The following is a 23,798-nucleotide window of genomic DNA, read 5'->3' on the forward strand; positions in this document are numbered from 1 at the left end:
CCAAGCAAAATATGAGATGCTGTTCCTCCAATTTGCGTTTAGCCTCACTCTGACAATGGAGGAGACCGAGGAGAGAAAGGTCTGTGTAGCAATGGGAAGCAGAATTAAAGTGTCCAGCAACTGGGAGATCAGCTTGGTTCAAGCGGGCTGAGTGAAGGTGTTCCGCGAAATGATCGCACAGTCTGCGTTTGGTCTTGCCGATGTATATAGATCCAAATCTTGAACAACATAGACAGTAGATGAGGTTGGAGGAGGTGCAAGTGAACCTCTGCGTAACCTGAAAGGACTGTCGGGGTTCCTGGACAGAGTCCCTTTAATGGTTTTCAAGCAGGTGGAGCACATTAGTTGGGACCCAAATGTTGCCAATCATGATGTGCGATTAAAAGAGTCAAGAGAGTTTAAGAAGGAACTGCAGATACTGGAAGATCGAAGGTAGACAAAAATGCTAGAAAAACTCAGCGGGTGAGGCAGCATCTATGGAGCGAAGGAAATAGGCAACATTTTGGGTCGAAACCGTTCTTCAGACTGTTCAGACCATGAGATAAGAGTGTCCAGTATATTTAATTGACATATGTACCTAAACGGAACAATGGAAGTCTTACTTCCAGCAGCATAACAGGTCTGTAAACACAGCACTCAATAGATAGCATTATAACAAATATTTAAAATTGTTCAATATGTATTAAAAAAACAATATTAGTGCAAAACAAAGCAAAAATCAGCAGTCCCTAATGCAACCAAGAAAGTTTGCTGTTCGAAGTTTAGTTGTTGTTAGCAATGTTCAATAGTGTGATGGTTGTTGGGAAAAAGCTGTTCCTATCCCTGGAGTTCATGGATTTTAGACATGTGCCTTCTTCCCAATAACAGGAGTGAAATGAGATGGTGTGGGTCCTTGATGATGTTGGCTGTCTTTTTGAGGCAGTGCCTCCCAGAGATCTATTTTACATAGGAGAGGTCAGTGCCCGTGATGAACTGTGCAGCAGCCACCATTCAATATGCTGTCTATTGTACACCAATAGCAGTTCAAGAGCATATTCATCCACATACCCATTGTTCTCAATCTGTGAAGGAAGTAGAGGCTTTGCTGGACTTTCTTTATGATTGTATCAATGTGCTGGGTCCAGGACAGATCTTCAGAGATATACACGTCCAGGAACTTGAAGTTGTTGACTCTCTCCACCACTGACCCGGCATTGAAGACATGGTTTGTGGATCCTCTGCCTTCCTCTTCCAAAGTCAACAATTGGCTTACTGACATTGAGAGCAAGGTTGTGGTTCTGGCATCATTCAATCAGACAATCAATCTCCTTCCTTTATTCTGACTCATCGTCATCTGTAATTCATCCAACAATGGTAGTGTTGTCACAAAATTTAAAGATGGAGTTGAAACTGTGCCCAGATACACAGTCATGGGTATAGAAACATAGAAACATAGAAACATAGAAATTAGGTGCAGGAGTAGGCCATTCGGCCCTTCGAGCCTGCACCGCCATTCAATATGATCATGGCTGATCATCCAACTCAGTATCCAGTACCTGCCTTCTCTCCATACCCTCTGATCCCCCTAGCCACAAGGGCCACATCTAACTCCCTCTTAAATATAGCCAATGAACTGGCCTCGACTAGCCTCTGTGGCAGAGAGTTCCAGAGATTCACCACTCTCTGTGTGAAAAAAGTTCTTCTCATCTCGGTTTTAAAGGATTTCCCCCTTATCCTTAAGCTGTGACCCCTTGTCCTGGACTTCCCCAACATCGGGAGCAATCTTCCTGCATCTAGCCTGTCCAACCCCTTAAGAATTTTATAAGTTTCTATAAGATCCCCTCTCAATCTCCTAAATTCTAGAGAGTATAAACCAAGTCTATCCAGTCTTTCTTCATAAGACAGTCCTGACATCCCAGGAATCATTCTGGTGAACCTTCTCTGCACTCCCTCTATGGCAATAATGTCCTTCCTCAGATTTGGAGACCAGCGTGAGTAGAGCAGGGGACTGAGCACACAGCCTTGTGGTACCCCTGTGCTAATGGTTATCGAAGAGGAAATGTTATTGCCAATTCATACCGATTGTGGTCTGTGGATGAGGAAGTCAAGAATCCAGTTGTAAAGGGATGCACAGATACTCAGATCCCTGAGCATGGGAGCATGGGAGCATGTTGACTGCTGAGCTGTTGTCGATGAACAACAGCCTACCATACGTGTTTGTATTGTTCAAGTGGTCCAGTGCAGAGTGGAGAGCCAGTAAAATTGCATCTCCCGTTGATTTATTGTGGCATTAGGCAAATTGTAGTGGGTCCAAGTTCTTGCTAAGATCGAAGTTGATATAATTGAATGATACTTTATTGTATGCTATGTGTATTATATGATCTAATGATAGGTGTCATAACCAATCTCTCAAAGCACTTCTTCACCGTGGATGTTAGTGCCACTGGTCGGTAGTCATTGAGGCGTGCCACTTTACTGTTCTTGGGTACCGGTTTTATTGATGCTCTTTTAAAGCAGGTGGGAACCTCAAACCATAGTAACGAGAGGTTGACTGAGAATATAGGACGATTGTGTGCTGTGGGGGCGTGAGAATGCATGTCAGTTTTCTTCCTTTTAGAGTTTGTGTCGAACACATTGGGTTCATCCAGGAATTATGCCTCACTGTTGCTTGATTAGTTTAGTTTTTTAGTTTGGTTTGGAGATACAGTGCAGAAACATGCCCTTCAGCCCACCGAGTCCAAACTGACCAATGATCCCTGCACATTAATACTGTCCTACACACAATAGGGACAATTTACATGTATGCCAAGCCAACTAACCTCCAAACCCGTACGTCTTTGGAGTGTGGGAGGAAACCAAGAATTTCGGAAAAAACCCCCGCAGGTCATGGGGAAAATGTATAAATCCCGTACAGACAGCACCCATAGTTGGGATCGAACTTGGGTCTCCGGCGCTGAACACCGCTGTAAGGCAGAAACTCTACCGCTGCGCCACCATGCCGCACAAGCTTGGTGTCCAAGCCTTGGCAAGGCTGCCGAGTGTTAGTCTCATCTCCAATTTAGACCGGAAGTCCATTTTAGTCTTTTTGATGGCCTTATTGAGGTCATACCTGGACCTCTGATATGAATCTGCATTATCAGATGTGAATGCCCGAGATCTGGACCTGAGGAGATTCTAGCCCTCCTAATTCATCTAACGCTTCAGGTTGGGAATATTTGGATGGTTTTGGTGGGAACACACTCCTCCACACATTTTCTTATGAAGTCGGTAACAACCGTAGCAGGTCTTTCAGGTCTTTCGCCGAGTCTTTGAACCTCGTCCAGCCTAATGCGAGCAATCCTGTGATCATTCCTCTGCCTCCCCTGACCAACACTGGGCAGCCCTCAGCGCAGGAGCTGCGCTCATCATCACAGGCTATACGCAGGAAGAAGAAGCACAACCAGGTGGTCAGATTTCCCAAAGCGGGGAAGAGGCATGGACCTACATGAATCTTTGATGGTGGAACAGCAGTGGTCAAGAGGGTTTGATCCTCTGGTGCTGCAGACAACACGCTAGTCTTAGTTTGGAAGTAGCTTCTTCAGAATGTGTGCGTGAAACAGAGCACACACCATTTCCTCATCTCTCTTGGATTAAGCAGCCTTGCCCTTAAATCCTCAACCTTATTTGCTCGGGACTATGCATTGGCCAGTAGGATGGTCGGGAGGAGGGTGGGGAGGTCATAGTCACTTGCGCTTCAGTCTTACTTACAGCCTAATAATAATAATAATAATAATAATATATTTTATTGTCATTGCACATAAGTGCAACGAGATTTGGGTTTGCAGCTTCCATCCGATGTCATAACTTAAATAACTAATACAATTTAGATTTAGATACCCCGAGAAACATGGTTTGTAAAAAGAACATTACAACAGTAAAACAGTTCAAACAGACTAAAGTGCAGATGTGTCTGTGCGACGTGACCATCGAGGGAGACAGTCCATGGGTGGTGGGGGGCACTCAGCAGGGCTGGTTCAGAGCCGCTATAGCTCTGGGAATTAAACTGTTCCTGAGCCTGCCCTGTTGACCGCCTTTGCGGACACAATGGAGGCCCCCCCGGCATTTCCCTGCATGGTACACTCTGTGAGTGAGCTGCGCCGCATCAGGGATTCACTTTAACTCCATGATAGCCAATCTATTTGATGGACCAGTAACATTTAAATTACAGCACTGAATGTGCTGTTTCTTTTATCCAAATAAGTTTGGAACTGTTATCAGGTGCTGTTGCCAACTTGATCAGCATCCAAAAGGTGGTTAAAAGGCCAATTTCCATGCTGTATGGCTCTGACTTTACATGGGGATCTAGGTGTTCTTGTGCATGCATCATAAAACATTGGCAACAAGTGTAGTGAGAAAAAGAATATCTCTCACTTTGCAGGGCACCTGCTTGCAATCTGTACAAGTGATGCAAAGCTTCCAATTGCCACTTTAATTGCTCATCTCATTCCTGCGCTGTTGCAAAGAGGCCCCATTCTATTGAGGCCTCATGCAAGCTGGAGAGATTTAAAAAATCATTTTATTTTCTATCCAGGCACATTGCAGCCTTCCAGACGTGATATCAAATTCTCCAACATTAGTGAAACTCACTCTTTCCCTTTGTTTGTGTCACAACTGGCCAGATCAGTCTGTCCTCATCTTGCCACTTTTAAAACTTGTTTTCATATGTATAGTCTGGCCTATCTGGCACGTTCCACAGCACTGCCATTAGCACCACATTACACAGACAAAAAAAAAAAACAGATATTAGCAGCCGCTTAACGACCACACTTATGCCCCTGTCTCACTTAGGAAACCTGAACGGAAACCTCTGGAGACTTTGCGCCCCACCCAAGGTTTCCGTGCGGTTCCCGGAGGTTGCAGGTGGTTGCCGGAGGTTGCAGGTAGTGGAAGCAGGTAGGGAGACTGACAAAAAACTCCGGGAACTGCACGGAAACCTTGGGTGGGGCACAAAGTCTCCAGACGTTTCCATTCAGGTTTCCTAAGTGGGACAGGGGCATTAGTCATCTGTTCTCACCCAATCAGAGATTTCCCCTTTGTTCTTCTCTGCTATTGTGCTGATATTGTGCTGGAGGTTCCTGTTGCTAACTTGGGCAGAATCCAAAAGGTGGTAAAAAGGCCAGGATCTGAGTTGTCACGCTATGGGGAGAAGGCAGGAGAATGGGCTAGGAGGGAGAGATAGATCAGCCATGATTGAATGGTGGAGTAGAATTGATGGGCCGAATGGCCTAATTCTACTCCTATCACATGACCTTATGTAACTCAGTGGGACATGCAGCATCGCTGGAGAACAAGGATAGGTGATAGTTTGGGTTGAGACCCTTTTTTTCCCAATTCTAATGAAGAGTCTCCAACCTGAAGCATTACCTATTTCTCTTTCTTGTTTCTTGTACTTAATGTGTTTTTTTGTGGTATCAGTAGCCTTTTATTACTGGAGTTTAGAAATTGGGACGTATCTGTACGACTCCACAGAGTGTTGGTGAGTCTACATCGAGGGTATTGTGCACGATTTTGGTCCCCTTATTTATGAAAGGATACATTGAAGGCAGTCGAAAAAACGATCTCTACTTCACTTCTGATTGGAATTACGTCAAAAACGTTAGTCTGAGCAGGTGTTTCACTTCAGAGAGGTATATCCACAGGCTATCCCCAAGCAATGAAAAGGTTCGATTTTTACAATATTTGAGTTTAGTTTAGAGATACGGTGCAGAAACAGGCCCTTCGGCCCACCGAGTCCGCACCGACCAGTAATCCCCGCACATCAACACCATCCTACACAGACAAAGGTCAATTTACACTTATACCAAGCCAATTAACCTACAAACCTGTATGTTCTTGGAGTATGGGAGGAAACCGAAGATCTCGGAGAAAACCTACAAGGTCACGGGGAGAATGTATAAACTCTGTAGAGACAGCACATAGTCATGATCGAACCCGGGTATCTGACGCTGTAAGGAATATGTTGATTTTGTTAATGAGTTGGAAATTACATAAATTCACTCGATAAGGTAACCATACATAGAACATAGAACACAGACCAGTGCAGCACAGAAACAGGCATGTCAGTCCACTCTGCCTGTACTGAACACAATGTCAAGTTAAACTAATCTCCTCTGCCACCCCAGACATACTGTATCGATGTGTCTGTCTAAAAGCCTCTTAAATGCCGCTATCATTTCTGCCTCCACCACCACCCGTGACAGCATGTTCCAATGAACCACCAACAGTTCCTCCATCGATATGTAATGAATGGCATTAATATGATAGGAGCAGAATTAGGCCATTCGGCCCATCAAGTATACTCTGCCATTCAATCATGGCTCACGTTGGGCACAGAGGAAGCGGGCCATTACACCATCAATGGCTTTGATCTTCTTTGCTATTCAGGACTGGACAAGGCCCCTGCTTGGCCAGCCTTCACAAATGGGGCAGCAGCCCAACCGCACGGTGTGCTTGTTCAAGAGGCAACTGCTTGGCTAAAGGACTTTGCATTCGCTAAATAAATAAATCATGGCTGATCTATCTTTCCTCCCTAACCTCATTCTCTTGCCTAGTCCCAATAATATCTGACATCCGTACCAATCAATAATCTATCTATATCTGCCTTAAATATATCCACTGACAGCCTCCACAGCCTTCTGAGGCAAAGAATTCCACAGATTCATCACCCTCTGACTAAATAATGTTTTACTCATCTCCTTACAAAAAGAACATCCTTTAATTCTGAGGCTATGACCTCTAGTTCTAGACGGTCCCACTAGTGTAAACATTCTCTCCAAATACACTTTATCCAAGCCTTTTACTATTCTGTATGTTTCAATGAGGTCCCCCCTCATTCTTCAAAACTCCAGCAAACACCAGTGCCATCAAATGCTCATCATATCTTGACCTACTCATTCTTGGGGTCAGGAATAAAAAGATTACTTCTCAGGTTCCTATTAAGTCTTTCCCCCCTCACCTTAAACTTCTTCTCGATTCCCCTACTCTAGGCAAAGGACTCTATGTGTTTACCAGATCTATTCCTCTTATGATTTTGTACACTTTTATAAGATCATTAGACTAAATGGGACCCGTTGGTTCACACGGGAGGGCTGTTCCCCCAGCGCAATATTCTACCTCTCCACCAATTCCAATATTTGTAGTCAGTGGGCTTTCTGGAGCATTAGTATAGGTGTTGTGGGCTGAAGGGACTGGTTTCCAGAGGGCTAGTAGGCACATTTCAGGCCGGCTGGCATCTCAGTCATTCAAGCCTGGTATGCTGGCAGCTCACTCGCTCACGGCTGGTGGGCTGGCAGTTGACTCACGGCTACCCCTTGAAAATCCACTTCAAGCAGGGTGCAAGGCCACCAAATTCAAGTGCAGTTTCATAACACTTCAAGCAGGGTGCAAGGCCACCAAATTCAAGTGCAGTTTCATACCATTTCAAGCAGGATGCAAGGCCACGAAATTCAAATGCAGATTCATACAACTTCAAGTAAGGTGCAAGGCCACTAAATTCAAGTGCCGTTTCATGCCACTTCAAGCAGGGTGCAAGGCCACCAAATTCAAGTGCAGTTTCCTACCTTTTCAAGCAGGGTGCAATGCCACCAAATTCAAAGGCAGTTTCCTACCTTTTCAAGCAGGGTGCAAGGCCACCAAATTCAAGTGCAGTTCATACCATAATCAAGCAGGCTGCAAGGCCATCAAATTCAAGTGCAGTTTCATACCATTTCAAGCAGGGTGCCAGGCCACCAAATTCATGTGCAGTTTCATGTCACTTCAAGCAGGGTACAAGGCCACCAAATTCAAGTGCAGTTTCATACCATTGCAAGTAGGCTGCAAGGCCACTAAACTCAAGTGCAGTTTTATACCATTTCAAGCAGGATGCAAGGCCACCAAACTCAAATGCAGTTTCATACACTTTCAAGCAGGATGCTAGGCCACCAAACTCAAGTGCGGTTTCCTACCATTTCAAGCAGGGTGCAAGACCACCAAATTCAAGTGCAGTTTTCTACCATTTCAAGCAGGGTGCAATGCCACCAAATTCAAATGCAGTTTCCTACCATTTCAAGCAGGGTGCAAGGCCACCAAATACACGTGCAGTTTCCTACCATTTCAAGCAGGTTGCAAGGCCACAAAATTCAAGTGCAGTTTCCTAACATTTCAAGCAGGATGCAAAGTCACCAAATTCAAATGCAGTTTCATACCATTTCAACCAGGGTGTAAGGCCTCCAAAATCATATGCAATTTCATACCATTTGAAGCAGAGTGCAAGGCCACCAAAAACAGAGAGTCGTGAACCTCTCCCTCCCCCATCTTGCAGAGACTGAGCCATGCCCACACTTCTGAGTTTTATAGTCCCAATCCCTTCCATGGTGTGATTGACAGGAGAGAGAATCTCATCATTTTTAAACACTATTAACTCTTTTATTTTTTATCGATGGGAAAAATCCTTGGCTCCTGATGAGCGGAGGGGACTCTGAGTAAGATGGTCAAAAATCACAGCTGTATGTGGTAGTGTTTTTTTTTTAAATCAATATACAGCGCAAACAGGAAGTGGTCAAAATTAGACTTTTAATTATACAGGGCAACACCACACTTCAATAAGGTGAAGGCAAGACCACATTGCAATATGGCGAAGGTAATGCCACTTTGCAATAAGGCGAAGGCAACACCACTTTTCAATAAGGCGAAGGCAACACCACTTTTCAATAAGGCAAAGGCAACACCACTTTTCAATAAGGCAAAGGCAGCACCATTTTTCAATAAGGCAAAGGCAGCACCACTTTTCAATAAGGCAAAGGCGACACCACTTTTGCATTTTCAAACCAAACCACCTTTGCAATTTCAAACATACCACTTTTGCATTTTCAAACCATACCACTTTTGCAGTTTCAAACCACACCACTTTTGCAGTTTCAAACCACACCACTTTTGCAGTTTCAAACCACACCACTTTTGCAGTTTCAAACCACACCACTTTTGCAGTTTCAAACCAAACCACTTTTGCATTTTCAAACCATACCACTTTTGCATTTTCAAACCAAACCACTTTTGCATTTTCAAACCAAACCACTTTTGCATTTTCAAACCACATTTTCAAACTACATTTTCAAACCACATTTTCAAACTACATTTTCAAATTACATTAAGGACACTCACTGTCAGTAAAAGCACTCACAGTTTAGTAGACGTGTTCAGTTTTATTCATAGCTCAGACTGAGAGTTGTGACCTCTCGCTCCCCCATCTTGCAAAGTCTGAGGCAGTCCACACTTCTGGGCTTTATAGTCCCTCCTCCCTCCCACCAGAAGGGGCATGGCATTCATGTCGTGATTGACAGAAGAGAGAATCTGACCATTTTAAAACTTTAATAAGTCTTTTATTTTTCATCGATCTGAAAAATCCTCTTGTCCTGCGCAGCGGAGGGGTCTCTGAGTAAGATGGCCAAAAGTCACAGCCGTAAGTGGTAGCGTTTTTTCTAAAATCAATATGCAGTGCAAACAGGAAGTGGTCAAGATTTGAGTTTTCATTATATAGATTCCTCATTCTCCTGTGCTACTATAATAAAGTCCTATCCTGCTCAACCTCTTCCTAGAGCTCAGATCGTTGTGTCCTGGCAACATCCTTATAAATCTTCCCTGCACCCTTTCCACCTTGACAACAACTTTCCTATAACGTGATCAAAACTGAACACAATACTATTTGTAGGAATAAATGTACATATGTGCATCAGAGTTGTGAATTCAATCATATTATGTGAACTCGTCCATCTTTATGGGTGTCTATAAATTGAGCATTTGTAAAATTAATTTGTTTAAGGGCTGTCCTCAAGCCTTAAAAAGATAGAGGTAGAAAAGATAAATCTGCATGTCACATGCCAGGTCAATGCCTGAAACATTACTACTCTACTCACACACGTTTCCAGTCATAAAAGGGTATTTCTAACCTTCATAGTTTTTACAACTAATCAATATGTTTTTGGACTTCAAAATCATGCAATTCTTAGTGAATGAAAAGACTTCCCGAAAAAACTAAAAGCAGACATGGACATTTAAGTTCATTTGAATGACTTTTCAAGAAACACATCAAATTATTTTTAGTGCATTGTTTTCTAAATATCAGAAAATGGCATTTACCATATAATATAACCATATAACAATTACAGCACGGAAACAGGCCATCTCGACCCTTCTAGTCCGTGCCGAACACGTATTCTCCCCTAATCCATATACCTGCACTCAGACCATAACCCTCCATTCCTTTCCCGTCCATATAACTATCCAATTTATTTTTAAATGATAAAAACGAACCTGCCTCCACCACCTTCACTGGAAGCTCATTCCACACAGCTACCACTCTCTGAGTAAAGAAGTTCCCCCTCATGTTACCCCTAAACTTCAGTCCCTTAATTCTCAAGTCATGTCCCCTTGTTTGAATCTTCCCTACTCTCAGTGGGAAAAGCTTTTCCACGTCAACTCTGTCTATCCCTCTCAACATTTTAAAAACCTCTATCAAGTCCCCCCTTAACCTTCTGCGCTCCAAAGAATAAAGCCCTAACTTGTTCAACCTTTCTCTGTAACTTAGTTGCTGAAACCCAGGCAACATTCTAGTAAATCTCCTCTGTACTCTCTATTTTGTTGACATCCTTCCTATAATTAGGCGACCAAAATTGTGCACCATACTCCAGAATTGGCCTCACCAATGCCTTGTACAATTTTAACATTACATCCTAACTTCTATACTCAATGCTCTGATTTATAAAGGCCAACACACCAAAAGCTCTCTTTACCACCCTATCCACATGAGATTCCACTTTCAGGGAACTGTGCACAGTTATTCCCAGATCCCTCTGTTCACCTGCATTCTTCAATTCCCTACCATTTACCATGTACGTCCTATTTTGATTTGTCCTGCCAAGATGTAGCACCTCACACTTATTAGCATTAAACTCCATCTGCCATCTTTCAGCCCACTCTTCCAACTGGCATAAATCTCTCTGTAGACTTTGAAAATCTACTTCATTAGCCACAACACCACCTATCTTGTTTTCATCTGCATACTTACTAATCCAATTTACCACACCATCATCCAGATCATTGATGTACATGACAAACAACAGTGGACCCAACACAGATCCCTGTGGCACCCCACTAGTCACTGGCCTCCAACCTGACAAACAACCATCCACCATTACTCTCTGGCATCTCCCATTCAGCCACTGTTGAATCCATCTTGCTACTCCACCATTAATACCCAACCATTGAACCTTCTTAACCAACCTTCCATGAGGAACCTTGTCAAAGGCCTTACTGAAGTCCATATATACAACATCCACTGCTTTACCCTCATCAATTTCCCGAGTAACCTCTTCAAAAAATTCAAGAAGATTAGTCAAACATGACCTTCCAGGCACAAATCCATGTTGACTGTTCCTAATCAGACCCTGTTTATCCAGATGATTATATATATTATCTCTAAGTATCCTTTTCATTAATTTGCCCACCAATGACGTCAAACTAACAGGTCTATAATTGCTAGGTTTACTCTTAGACCCCTTTTTAAACAATGGAACAACATGCGCCGTACGCCAATCCTCCGGCACTATTCCCGTTTCTAATGACATTTGAAATATTTCTGTCATAGCCCCTGCTATTTCTACACTAACTTCCCTCAATGTCCTAGGGAATATCCTGTCCGGACCTGGAGACTTATCCACTTTTATATTTCTCAAAAGTGTCAGTACTTCCTCTTCTTTGAATCTCATAGTTTCCATAGCTACTCTACTTGTTTCCCTTACCTCACATTATTCAATATCCTTCTCCTTGGTGAATACCGAAGAAAAGAAATTGTTCAATATCTCCCCCATCTCTTTTGGCTCTGCAGATAGCTGTCCACTCTGACTCTCTAATGGACCAATTTTATCCCTCGTTATCCTTTTGCTATTAATATAGCTGTAGAAACCCTTCAGATTTACTTTCACCTTACTTGCCAAAGCAACCTCATATCTTCTTTTAGCTTTTCTAATTTCTTTCTTAAGATTCTTTTTACATTCTTTATACTCCTCAAGCACCTCATTTACTCCATGCTGCCTATCATTATTGTAGATCTCTCTTTTTTTCCGAACCAAGTGTCCAATTTCCCTTGAAAACCATGGCTCTTTCCAATTTTTGCTATTTCCTTTCAACCGAACAGGGACATAAAGATTCTGTACTCTTAAAATGTCACCTTTAAATGTCTTCCATTTCTCTTCCACATCTTTCCCATAAAACAAACTGTCCCAATTCACTCCTTTTAAATCCTTTCGCATCTCCTCAAAGTTAGCCTTTCTCCAATCAAAAATCTCAACCCTAGGTCCAGTTCTGACCCTCTCCATAATTATATTGAAACTAATGGTATTGTGATCACTGGTCCCGAACTGTTCCCCAACGCATACCTCTGCCACCTGACCCGTCTCATTTCCTAACAGGAGGTCCAGCACCGCCCCTTCTCTAGTAGGTACTTTTATGTATTGCTGCAAAAAACTATCCTGCACACATTTTACAACATCCAACCCATCCATCCCATTTACAGAATGTGTTTCCCAGTCTATGTGTGGAAAATTGAAATCTCCCACAATCACTACCTTTTTCTTACTACTAATATCTGCAATCTCCTTACATATTTGCTCTTCCAATTCTCGCTCCCCATTTGGCGGTCTATAATACACCCCTATAAGTGTTTCTACCCCTTTCCCATTTCTCAGTTCCACCCAAATAGCCTCCCTAGACAAGCCCTCTAATCTATCCTGCCAAAGCACTGCTGTAATATCTTCCCTGATAAGCAATGCAACACCTCCACCTCTTGCCCCTCCAATTCTATCACACCTGAAGCAACGAAATCCTGGAATATTTAGTTTCCAATCACAGCCCTCCTGCAACCATGTTTCACTGATCGCCACAACATCATACTTCTAGGTGTCAATCCAGGCTCTAAGCTCATCCACCTTTCTTACAATGCTCCTAGCATTAAAATATACACATTTAAGAAACCCACCCTCTCTTATTCTCTGTTTATTGTCTTTTTCTTCTCTCTCCTCTACATTTTGGGTCAGAGTGCTACCATTCTCTGCCTCCTGCCTCACACACTGACTGCTAGCTTTCCCACGTTGAGTCCCTCCCCCCAACCATACTAGTTTAAAGTCTCCCCAGTAGCCTTTGCAAATCTCCCCGCCAGGATATTGGTCCCCCTCGAGTTCAAGTGCAACCCGTCCTTTCTGTACAGGTCGCACCTTCCCCAAAAGAGGTCCCAATGATCCAGAAACTTGAATCCATACCCACTGCACCAGTCCCTCATCCACTCATTTATCCTCCACCTCGCTCCATTCCTACTCTCACTGTCGCGTGGCACAGGCAGTAATCCTGAGATTGTTACCTTTGCGGTCCTTCTCCTTAACTCTCTACCTAACTCCCTATATTCTTCTTTCAGGACCTCTTCTCTTTTTTTACCTATGTCGTTGGTACCTATATGTACCACAACATCCGTCTCCTCTCCCTCCCATTTCAGGATTTCTTGGACACGTTCAGACACATCCCTGACCCTGGCACCAGGGAGGCAAACTACCATCCGGGTCTCCTGTCTGCGTCCACAGAATCGCCTCTCCGACCCCCTGACTATAGAGTCCCCTATTACAATTGCCCTCCTCTTCTTTTCCTTACCCTTCTGAGCAACAGGACCGGTCTTTGTGCCAGAGGCCCGGCCGCTGTCGCTGCCCCCAGGTAGGCTGTCTCCCCCACCCTTACGCAAGCATGAGTACTTATTTTCAAGGTGTACAGCCACCGGGGTACTCACCAGTCCCTGCCTCTGCCCGTTGCCCTTCCTAACTGTGACCCAGTTTTCTGTCTCCCGTGGTCTTGGAGTGACCACCTCCCTGTAACTCCTTTCTATGACCTCCTCGCTCTCCCTGAGCAGACAGAGGTCATCGAGTTGCTGCTCCAGGTTTCTAACACGGTCCCTTAGGAGCCCCATCTCGACACACCTGGCGCAGATGTGGACGTCTGGAGGGCACTCAGACTCCATGACCTCCCACATCTGACATCCAGAACAGTAAACTGCCCTGGCCCTCATTCTCCCCCTTATCCCAATACAATAAAGCCTTACCCGGGATACAAGCCAATCAGCTGCTTCCTCTGGTCCTCTTCCACCAATCAGAGGCTTCCACCAGACTCCTTCTCTGGAAGTGAGATGGAACGTTGCAGATTAGGTTACTGCTCTGTACCAGATTTGGTTACTGCTCTGTACCAGATTTGGTTACTCCTCTATACCAGATTTGGTTACTGCTCTGTACCAGATTTGGTTACTGCTCTGTACCAGATTTGGTTACTGCTCTGTACCAGATTTGGTTACTGCTCTGTACCAGATTTGGTTACTGCTCTGTACCAGATTTGGTAACTCCTTCTCATGCATCATAAAATTTCATTGCGTTTTGCATACTGCTTCATTCTGTAAATGCCAAACGAGCTCTTGCTTTCAAGTAATTGTTGTTTTCACCTCATTGTTTATTGAGTACTCTTAAGGGATCAAATAAATGGATTCCCCAATTAGTTATTCACTCTGGAATCGCAGGATTTGCAATGAAGTTTAAAGGGGAGTGTTGGCACTTGTAGTTGAGCCCAGGAAGGGGCCATTGGAGGTAAGTTGAGTGGAAAATTTATGGAAGCAATTTATTGATCCTTGAGGGGGAAAGCAATTTAGAACTGTCTATGAGTTCACAGGGAATGTGGGGTTTGTTCTGTGCTCCACTTACCTATACTATTATTTTCCAATTTTATTTTTGGTTACAGAGGATAGAATTCCATTATTTCTTCCATAAAGTTGTCTTTTCAAATTTACTGTACTTAAACTGGCAGTTTATAGTGTTAAGTAGATTTTCTGCAGGAAATTAGTCTCTTGTGATCTCTGAACAGCTTAACAGCTGGTCTGAAGCTTATTAAGGAAATATTGTTAAAAGCTATACTCACTAAAGTCTTGAAACCTAAGTTGTTTTAAGGATCAGCCTACTGTAACTCGATGAAGTGGCCACAAATTCTGCCTGATCCCACAGCCTGACTTTGTAGTTCTCGATGTTCTTGGCACAACGGGTACATGGAACTGAAAGGTTTAGAGGGTTATGGATCATACATGGGCAAATGAAACTAACATAGATGGACAACTTAGTTGGCATGGATGAATTGGGGTGAAGGGGCTTTTCCATGTTCAACGTTGATATGTTGAACGTTTACAATATTCTCTGAATTTAAAAAAAATTCTAGAGCAGCTAACAAATCTAAACATGCTAATGAAGTTCTGAGGTTAAAGATGAAAAGCAAAGATGGCCAATGCTCTGAATTCCTCCTGGATGAACTTCATCTTAAAGGGCGTCCCACTTGGACAACTTAATCCACGAGTTTAGAAGACCTTAGAAGAGTTGGAAAAAATGTCAAGGTCGTGATGACTCACCGAAGAAAAAGACCTCATACGACCTCCTACGACTATGTCTATGACCTACGACTATGTCTACGGCCTCCTACGACCCCCCTCAACCTCAGTCTTCCACACCTAAGACCAACTATGACTAGCTACGAGTGGAAAATGATCACATGATAAAATGACGTCATTTTTGCTTTTTTTAAATCGGGCCAGTTACCGACCTACGACTACCTAGTCCACCTATGACTATCTACGACTACCATCAGGACCTACTACAACCTACCTACGACCTACCTACGTGTAAAAAGTGTCAATTTTTCCATGTCAACCTTTTTTTTACCCGTGGACATTTTTTATCATAAACGGCGCGACCTACTTGAGGCCAGGAGTACGCGGAGACCACTCACGAGCATGAGGAAAAGTTACGAAGACCTCCTACGACCTCGCGGTGACCATGCTGCGAGTACGAGTCAAGGGCAAACTAGGCAGAGGTCGCCAATTAGGTTGTGAAAGTGGGACAGGGGCTTAAGGTAGTCGTAGATGTCGTAGGTCGGGAACTGGCCCAAGAAAAAAAAATGCAAACATGACATCATTTTATCATGTGATCATTTCCACTCGTAGCTAGTCGTAGTTGGTCTTAGGTGTGGAAGACTGAGGTTGAGGGGGGTCGTAGGAGGTCGTAGACATAGTCGTGGGAGGTCGTGGGAGGTATTTTACTTTGGCGAGTCAACACGACCTTGACATTTTTTTCAACTTGTCTAGGGTCTAAACTCGTGGATTAGGTCGCCCAAGTAGGACAGCCCCTTTAGAAACAAATCAGAAGTACACTGAGTGAGATGAGGCACAATAGGATCATAAACCCACTCAGTCTGGTTGAGACCTCAGACTTTTATGGAAGGGGTCTTGTCACAGAGTCATACAGTGTGGAAACAGGCCTTTCGGACCAACTTGCTCACGCCGTCCAACACTAGTCCCACCTGCCTGCATTTGACCCATATCCCTCTAAACTTGTCCTATCAATGTAGTGTATCTGTCCAAATCTTTCTTAAACATTGCGATAGTCCCAGCCATATGGTATGTTAGCTTTCATAGCAAAAGGATTTGAGTATAGTAGCAGGGAGGTTCTACTGCAGTTGTACAGGGTATTGGTGAGACCACACCTGGAGTATTGCGTACAGTTTTGGTCTCCAAATCTGAGGAAGGACATTATTGCCATAGAAGAAGTGCAGAGAAGGTTCACCAGACTGATTCCTGGGATGTCAGGACTGTCTTATGAAGAAAGACTGGATAGACTTGGTTTATACTCTCTAGAATTTAGGAGATTGAGAGGGGATCTTATAGAAACTTACAAAATTCTTAAGGGGTTGGACAGGCTAGATGCAGGAAGATTGCTCCTGATGTTGGGGAAGTCCAGGACAAGGGGTCACAGCTTAAGGATAAGGGGGAAATCCTTTAAAACCGAGATGAGAAGAACTTTTTTCACACAGAGAGTGGTGAATCTCTGGAACTCTCTGCCACAGAGGGTAGTCGAGGCCAGTTCATTGGCTATATTTAAGAGGGTGTTAGATGTGGCCCTTGTGGCTAAGGGGATCAGAGGGTATGGAGAGAAGGCAGGTACGGGATACTGAGTTGGATGATCAGCCATGATCATATTGAATGGCGGTGCAGGCTCGAAGGGCCGAATGGCCTACTCCTGCACCTAATTTCTATGTTTCTATGTTTCTATAACTACCTCTCTGGTAGCTCATTCCATCCACCCACCACATTTTGTGTGAAAGCGTTACTCCTCAAGTTCCTATTAATTCCTTCCCCTCTCAATTTAAACCCATGTCCTCTGGTTCTTGATTCCCCTACTCTGGGCAAGAGACTCTGTGCCTTTACCCAAACTATTCCACGCATGATTTTCTGCACATCTATAAGATCACCCCTCGTCCTCCTGCACTCCAATGAATAAAGTCCTCCTAGCCTGCTTAACCTTTCCCTATCACTCAGGCCCTCGAGTCCTGGCAACAGTCCTGTGCACAATTTAATTTTAAATGTTGATACAGGAGCTGCTAGGATCAGAATCTGCCACTTACTGCAATGACAAATATGCTCCAGAGGACCTCACAAGCCCAATCCCAGCAAAACTGTTGTCATAAAAATTCAAGGAATTGGTGTTTTGTGTAACATGGACTGAGGCAACTTGAAGGGTATTTCTTTGGGACTCGGCTGAGGTTATGGAAAGCAATTGAGATAAGTTACTTCAAAATTCCTTGTTATATTTTCTTTTGCGGCAACAATTTTTCAAATAATTAATAATAAATGGAGCATTCAATTTCCATGGGGATGTAACTTTGGCAAAACAAAGGTAGAGACCGCTCATGCTATTTCACTGGAATTTCAATGGATATGGTGACAGGTGACATGGAGTTCCCCTGTGGAAATTTGTGAATGAGTGTCAAGATACTGAGTCAACATTAAATTATTGTTGTCAGACTGAGCCTTGTTTAAAGCTATAAATTTCACAGCGAGAATTGTCTGCTGTCTCTTTCATCTAATTTCTGCCAGTTTCACTGGCATCAATGGTATGTTGTGTACTAAAAATTCAATGGCCAGTTTTATATACTCTAAGATTCTTAATTGTTCTGGGGAATCTAAATTCCACAGTATTGTTTGCTTGCTGAGAGAAAAGTGGTTTTCTAGTTTTTGCAGATAGGTTTTCAGAATCTGACCACTTAAAGATATTGCAAGTTGACTGTTCATCCAACCTTACATTTAAAGTCATTTGTGATGCTTGCTGTAAATGTGTTTGTCTATTAAAATTATTTAAAACATTTTTATTTGGGTCGATTTAACAGTAATGGGCATTTCATCTATTACAATCACATTAATGTGTGACAATCACATTCCCTTCTATGAATTTGTGCTGATGGGCAGGTACTGCTTTGCTGTTACCATAGCAATAACATTTACTGCTTTGCTGAACAGCACTTAAGGACATTTCTGCAGGAGTACTTTCAAACATTGACAACCCTTTAGTGAAGTCCAGTTGTCTTTGTAACGGGGATTTTTCATAAGGTATAATATAAGCTTAAGGCAGAGATAGATAGATTCTTGATTAGTATGGATGTCAGGGGTTATGGGGAAAAGGCAGGAGAATGGGGTTAGGAGGGAAGATAGATCAGCCATGATTGAAAGGCGGAGCAGACTTGATGAGCCGAATGGCCCAATTCTGCTCCTATCTGCTCTTTTAAGTTCCTGGGAACCATCATCTCCAAAGACTTTAAATGGGGGGGCCACCATCGACTCCACAGTCAAAAAGGCACAACAGAGGATGTACTTCCTGCGGCAGCTGAGGAAGCAGAATCTGACACTGGCAATGATGGTCCAATTCTATACGGCTATCATAGGTCTGTCCTCACCTTCTCCATCATGGACTGGTTTGTCTCAGCCACCAAGCACGACATCAGGAGGCTGCAGCGAATCGTCCGATCAGCTGAGAAGGTTATTGGCTGCAACCTTCCCTCCATTGACGAACCATACACTGCAAGAGTCAGGAAGCGAGCGGGTAATGCCTTCTCTGACCCCTCTAATCCAGGCCACAAACTCTTTGAATCACCTCCCGGACTGTCATAGCTGCCACAGCCAGACATAAAAACATTTTTTTCCACGAGTAATAGCTTTAGTCAATAACCAAAATCTGTAGCCTCCTTTTGCTCTGGTATTTAATTTAATTCACATGTTTAATCAATAATTTTTATTATTAATGTTTAATGTTTTATGTGTCATTCCTAACGGTCACTGTATATCATGTTGTCACTTGTGGGTGGAGCACCAACGCAAATGCCTTTTATGTGAATATTTGGTCAATAAACTTATTCATTCATTCATTCATTCATTCATAACTTTTGACCTTATGGCTTAACCTATTGAAAGTTTTTTTTAAAGAATAAATGCTAAAATATTTCCACACTGAAGGGAACAGGACTCTCTCTGAGCATGAGTCTATTCATTACAGCAATTCTTGAAGAAACATACAAAAATTTTAAATTATATTTGTTTGATTTACATTTCCACAGAAGGCCGTGGAGCCACAATCACATATTGAGATGGCAAGATGTAACGATGTTCTATGATAAATAGAATCCTATTTTTGCTTTCAGGATTAATTGATTTTTATCGATAAGAGCGTATTACCAATATTCAGTGATAATACATTCTGTTGAATGAAACAGAGCCTTTGTTGGGATGAAAGCCGATAGACAATCCATTAAAGGACCGACTCAGAGGATAATGGTCTCCAATTAAATGACATGACACTTGTTAAAATTATAATGTGACCATATTTTAGTCTAATGCTTTGAGATTTTGCTCATTGGCCATAATAGATAGAGATTATCACCCATAAATAAAATACTGCAAAGGGTGACACATTAATAAGCAGATCTCAGAATCTATTATTGTGGTTCTATTGTGGACTTCAATACTTTTACATGAATCTTTGCATTACATTTGGACTAAACTGATGTTGCACCTGAAGATCACATCGTGACCTCCTAGGAGCCTCTGAGGAGGGCGAATAAACTGGGAAATATTGCACCATCGTTGTCTTGCCCTTTACAAATTTTACAATCTTGGAATTAATACTATACCCAATGTCACTGAAGCAGAGCGCAACAAAAGTCACAACATGAGTACATTAGAAATGTCCTCATACAGAGATCAGAATAGGATTCATAACAAATGTCTCTACAACTGAGCTGTGAGATAAAGATTGGCTCACTGTTATGATTGGTCTGAGCTTCAAAAAAAATGCAACAATTTTATTCTTGTATACAACACACTTCTCCTCCAGCACGTTTTACTTTCTTCAATATCTCTCACTGCCAAGCTGATCTCTACCTATGTTAATTTAAACCTGCACTTCTTGAAAAGCTTCCTCAATAGAGCTCCAAACTACGCCTATGGTATCCAACAACCCTTTGGGTTATTTGGCTGCATTAGATGAAAATGAATGGAGGATGTTAAACTATAAACATCCATTGAAATGGTTAATTGTCAAATTGCACAGACATTTTGTTTGAATTGTGAGGTTAAACTAAACTTGCCATGAAGGCTATGTAAGATGGCAAACTGTACAATGAAAACCCAGACAAAAAATCTGAGTGAAAAACAGAATTGTCGTGAAAGAAGCTAGCGTTTGAACTAAATTGTTTATTGATCGCTCTAACTCAGGAATTTCGTACTCGTAGCACTAATGATTTATGGAAAAATAAGAAAGAACTGCTTCTATTTTACTACTGAAATACAATATATAAAATAATTTGCTGAAAGCTAATTAAATTCATGTGATTGCTTATTGAAGGCCCTGTGAATTACACTGTGCAAATTGTTTGATTCTGCAAAGGACTTTTTAATTATGTCCTTGTAGACTGGTCATAATACCTCTGGTATGTGAAAAAGCCCCTGTGCAAGAAGCAGGTGTAGAGATTAATTAAATCTGCAACAAAACGTTCTTTGGTGACTGACCCATGATAAGATAGGGTACAGGATGGCAATGTTCATTACACAAGCACACAGTGAGTGATTTTTATTCACAGAGTACCCTTTCATTATATAGTAGCACATGAAGAGCGTATTTTCTTACCAATTGGGTGACACTCCTTTTTAATAATTTTCATGGTAGCAGACAAGCTAATAAACAAACTTTATTTTTAATAAACTAATTTTTCACCTTCTAATATGTATGGCAACATGAAGAGATAAATCCTTGGAGCATTATCTGTTTGTAAGACAGCTTTCAAATCCTGAATTTACTAATTGCACTGAAGGTTCAAAGGCTCAATGTAACTCTTTAATAACATTGTTTCATGCACTCCATTATATAATGATTACACAGATTTAATGACAATATTCTATGAGACATAACATTAACCGACTAATTATTCTGCAAAATATTGCTTCTGGTTATTAACACTTGTTATAATTCGATATGTGTAAAGTCTATTAATGTAAAAGTTATGGAATTAAATATATTATTGTTGTCTTGTGATTAAAAAACTTCTGGAACATTTAATTTATATCAAGGCTGCATGAGGTAGAACCAATGATATTAATTAAATTATTTTCAATTATCTGATTTCTTTGTGAGATAATAAACAAAATAATTATTGAGATGGTTAAGAAGAAACTGCAGATGTTGGAAAATCGAAGGTAGACAAAAATGCTGGAGAAACTCAGCGGGTGCAGCAGTATCTGTGGAGCGAAGGAAATAGGCAACGTTTCGGGCCGAAAACCTTCTGCAGGCTGATTGGAGTTGATTTCAAACCTCAGTCACTTTGTAGCTCATTTATAACGCACCCAGCAGCTATTTGTGGATTTAACTGTTGATTTATTATTTTTTTTGTTTTATAGATCAACGCAGAAACATGCCCTTTGGCCCACCGAGTCCGCACCGACCAGCGATCCCCGCACTTTAATGCTATCTTACACACTAGGGACAATTTACATTTATACAAAGCAAATTCACCTACAAACCTGTACATCTTTGGAGGGTGGGAGGAAACCGAAGATCTCGGAGAAAACCCATGCAGTCACGGGGAAAACGTGTAAACACTGTACAGACAGCATCTGTAGTCGGGATCAAACCCGGGTCTCTGGTGCTGCAAACGCTGTAAGGCAGCAACTCTACCTTATGGAGTACAGTGCCCAGCCTATGATTTACTAATGGATGTCTGTTGAACATTTAGGGAATTGGGCAGTGCAACTACACATTGGGTAAGCTGATTAATTCAGAGATGAGTACAAAATAAAGTGCTGGATGAACTCAGTGGGTCGGGCCGCATCTAAGGATGGAAAAGGACAGAGGAGATTTTAGGTTGGGACCCTTCTTCAGACTAACAAGGACTGCGATCAGTCTGAAGAATGGTCTTGACTGGAAACATTACCTGTCCATTTCCCACCACTGACCTGCTGAGTTCCTCAGGCACTTTGCTTTTTGCTCAAGGTTCCAGTATCTGTAGTCTTCCAGCAACTGTAGTCTCTTGTGTCTCAATTCATCACCATGGCCAGGATGACATAATAGATTATATGTTTTCTTCAAATGCGTTCTTATTTTAATCAGTTGGCTACTGCAATAAGAATTCTGTATGATTGGTTTGGTAAACTAACTCCTACCTTAGCCTAGGTCGAAAGGAAATGGAAGGCTGGAGAACTTTGGCAGAAATATGGCACCAGGCAAGATATTGAATGGATGTGGCATGTATTCATTTCCAGTGAACATTTCTCTTGAGCTAAGTTAGAATGGTAGTGGGCCTGATCTGACAAATGAGGAAACAAAGTACAGGAAGGAGATAGAGAGTTTATTAACATGATGTCAAGTCAACATCCTCACCCAAGATGCAGGGTGAAGCTAACAAAATTAAAGAGCTAGTTATTGACTTGAATTGAATTGAATTGAATTGAATACCTTTATTGTCATTCAGACCTTACGGTCTGAACGAAATTTCGTGCCTGCAGTCATACATACAATCATACAATAATAAACAACAATAAACACAAATTAACACCACCACAGTGTATCCTCCAAGCACCTCCTCACTGTGGTGGAGGCAAAAATCTTAGGGTTACTGTCTCTTCCCTCCTCTTCTCCCTCTGCGCTGAGGCGATTCCCCACCGGGCGATGGCACAACAGTCCCGCGGCTCACCGAACCCCGCAAACGGGCCGGCTCAAACACCGCGGCCCGGGGTGGTCGAAGCTGCCTTCCTCCAGTCCAGCACACGCAGCCGCTGGCCCGCGGCTGAACCCAGGACTCAGGTCACCGCCGCCAGAACGCCGTCCCAGCCACCGGAGCACCGTTCCAGCCCCGAGCCGGATCGCCCTCACGTGAGTACCGTTCTCCCTCGGGCTGGGCCACTCCGACGGGAGCGCCGTTCTCCCTCGGGCTGGGCCACTCCAATGGGAGCGCCGTTCTCCCTTGGGCTGGGCCACTCCGACGGGAGTGCCGTTCCTCCCTCGGGCTGGGCCACTCCGACGGGCCACAGCCCCTCACGGGAAAGTCTCTCAGCCCCTCGCCAGGCCGCTCTCACGAGAGCGCAGTTCCAGCCCCGGGCTGGGCCACCCTCACGGGAGCGAGCTCAGGGCGAGTCCTGTCAGCTGCCTCCAGAGTCCCGAGGTCACCAGCTCCGCCATTAGGCCTCAGCGTAGACGGAGGCAGAGAAGGGGGATACGACAAAAAGGTCGTATTCCCCCCGAAGGGAGAGACAGCAAGCCCCGTTTCACCCCCCACCCCCCACATAAACACGACCTAAAAACCAAAAACGTAACTAGGCAAAACGAAAAAAAATACAACACAAAAAAGTAAAAGACAAACGGACT

The sequence above is a fragment of the Amblyraja radiata genome, chromosome 1 (genome assembly GCF_010909765.2).
Source record: "Amblyraja radiata isolate CabotCenter1 chromosome 1, sAmbRad1.1.pri, whole genome shotgun sequence".
Classification (NCBI taxonomy): domain Eukaryota; kingdom Metazoa; phylum Chordata; class Chondrichthyes; order Rajiformes; family Rajidae; genus Amblyraja; species Amblyraja radiata.